We start from the raw sequence: 2,732 nt of genomic DNA on the forward strand, positions 1-2,732 counted from the left end.
ATGACAAAAAGCAGCTGAAGTGTGTTCATGTAATGTTACAGCTTTGGATGCTGATCAGAGAAAACTGTTCCATAAATAAACAATGATTTTAATTTTCACTTCCAGTTTGTTCTCAGCACAGGGATCAATCACTCTGCAAACTGCCAAATATTAAAGATTCCTCTGAAAACGTCTGTGACGCTTTAGGTGTTGATTGTTTTCCTTTCTTTTTTTAATGCATTTCAAGCACAGTGTCATCAGCAGAGCTGCGGCAGCTGATGTTAGTATGAAAGCAGCATAGAGGCCTCGACTCTCAGTCTGTGGGTTCACTGTTGGAGTTTGATGTTTGGGCTCATCAGCAGCTTTAGAGGATCTGTCAGGTTTGGTGGTGAACGTCCACTCCAGTGTGATGTTGTGGTTCTCCTCTGCCTGATAGGAGGTCTGTGTCACATTGACTACAAATGATCCTGTTGAGGAGACAGAGAGGGAAAGAGAGGAGCAGACACACTGAGAACTGGAACAAATCTGTTGTTGAGCTTTATTTGGAGTTCATAAAGTGAAGCTGTAAACTAACCAGAGACACATGAGGTGAGGATGAGGAGCAGCAGGATCCTGCAGATCATCTTCTCCCTGTGAGAGGAGGCAGAGGTGAAGAGTCATCAACACATGAGGTCAAAGGTCAGTCAGTACAACTAGAAGAAGGAAAATCTACAGTCTGACTTCATTCACTCATTCCAACAGATACAAAACAGTGTGCTGTGGTCTGCTGAAGAATCCATCCATCTATTCTCTTCTGCTCATCCTCTTCAGTCTATCCCAGCTGTCACAGGGTGAGAGGAGGGGTACACCCTGTACAGGTCAGCAGCCTGTTGCAGGGCAAACACAGAGAGGACTGTTTTGCCTACTGAGGGCTGTTTTGCCTACTGAGGGCTGTTTTGCCTAGAGACTTACCGTTTTCATGAAGGGTTTCTGTTCTGCCCTGAGACTGATGTTGCCACGCCTCGCTAACGGACTCGCACCCACCTGGACTAAGTATATCTCTTCGGTTTGACACATTATACTGGAACTGACTGTGATGCAGTGGTGGTATCTGATTTAGCTTGGCGTCCCTTTTTAACTATTATTTGTTGGTTTTAAGTGTTTTGACCCCAGTGTGTGTGTGTGTGTGTGTGTGTGTGTGTGTGTGTGTGTGTGTGTGTGTGTGTGTGTGTGTGTGTGTGTCATCATACCGACTGGGCATTTTAGAATTGTTTTTTTATTTATTTTTATCCTTTGTCAAATTGTTGTTATAAGGTGCTCATTTGTGTGATTATCGCACCTCATTGTGAGTGTTTCTATTTGCTTTTGTTTCTATTTGTTCTTGTCTTTGGTTTTAGGTGCGACTGGACAGCGACGAGCCACTTGAAGTGCACTTGGGGTGAGATCGTTGCGTGTGTGTATCGCTGTGATTATTTGTGTTTTTTTTTCTTTTTGTTGTGAAGGTCCCCTGCTACTGGTAAGTCTAGCTTGGCTTTTATCTTTTTGGTTCATTTATTTTTGTTTATTTTGAGGTTGCATGAGCACTTACTATTGTAGTTTTATTTATGATTTTATGGTTTTATGCCTATTTCTGCCAAATAAAGAAACTGTGTTAATCTAGAACCATATCTCTGACCCAGTGTATAATTTTGAACCTGTGCAATTATTAAGGTGTTTGGTTTTTTTTAATTTTTCTATATTTAAAAGTAAGACTTTCCAGAGGGAGAAAGTCCCTCCGGTGGCGTTGTCGCAGCAATTGACTGAAACATGGGCAATTTAGAGTGACCAATTAACCTAACCCCAGTAACTGCATGTCTGTGGACTGTGGGAGGAAACCCACGCTGACACAGGGAGAACAGATTCCACACAGAGAGGCCCAGGCCAAGGAGGAATCGAACACAGGCCTGTGAGACAGCAGTGCTAATGACTACGCTGAAGAATCCAGAGTTATAATAACCTCATGATGATAAGAACTAGTTCTGATGGTTTTCTGGTGAAGAAAAGGGATGATGCAGTCTCTGCATCAGGGATGCAGAGACTGATGAAGGAAACACGAGTTTCTCTGAGCTGACGGCAAAAATATAAACTAAACTGTGCAGTAAAATCAGAAATGACATTATCAGTTGTAGAGACTGCATTTGGCTACCTGACCAAAAATAGTGTCATTATAATTAACAGCAATTCAAACATAAATTAGCTTTTAACAACAACAAGAGCAACAGGAAGGACGCAGGAATCCATAAACACAGAGTCAAAGTTAAAACACTCACGTCTGTTGTCTCCTCTTCTTTTCACAGATATTCTGCAGACAAGAAGCTACAGGTTGAGTATCTGCAACAGAGCAAATGGAGGCGCTCAGCTTTTAGACACAAACACATACAAGGCCTCACCTTTTATTCACACTGGAATGCAACCTGTCTCGTCGTCCTCTCACTGAATGTCAGAAGGAATTTAGGTGTCGGAATTTCTGCCACGTCAGCTGAGTCACTCAACATATATATATATATATATATATATATATATATATATATATATATATATATATATATATATATATGTGTGTGTGTACTCATCAGAGGGCATGCTTTGTACAGTTTTTTTGTTTTTTTAAGCTGAGCACTGCTGTTTGCTCTCTGACAGATACTGAACACACTCAACCTGTTTCTTTGAGTCTAACAATGAGGGAGCCGAAGTGTTTACAGAGAAACATTCACATAATAACTCTGCAGACTGTA

At 41.3% G+C, this 2,732-nt stretch overlaps 1 long non-coding RNA gene across 1 annotated transcript; it reads right to left on the minus strand.

Annotated features, from left to right (window-relative positions):
• Positions 1 to 349: 349 nt before the first annotated feature.
• Positions 350 to 2,327, minus strand: LOC115775283 (uncharacterized). Its single transcript, XR_004019290.1, has 3 exons — positions 2,268 to 2,327; positions 554 to 609; positions 350 to 446 (listed from the first exon to the last, which is right to left on the minus strand). It is a non-coding gene; the product is annotated as an uncharacterized LOC115775283 (long non-coding RNA).
• Positions 2,328 to 2,732: the final 405 nt, after the last annotated feature.

The sequence above is a fragment of the Archocentrus centrarchus genome, unplaced genomic scaffold (assembly GCF_007364275.1).
Source record: "Archocentrus centrarchus isolate MPI-CPG fArcCen1 unplaced genomic scaffold, fArcCen1 scaffold_100_ctg1, whole genome shotgun sequence".
Classification (NCBI taxonomy): Eukaryota; Metazoa; Chordata; class Actinopteri; order Cichliformes; family Cichlidae; genus Archocentrus; species Archocentrus centrarchus.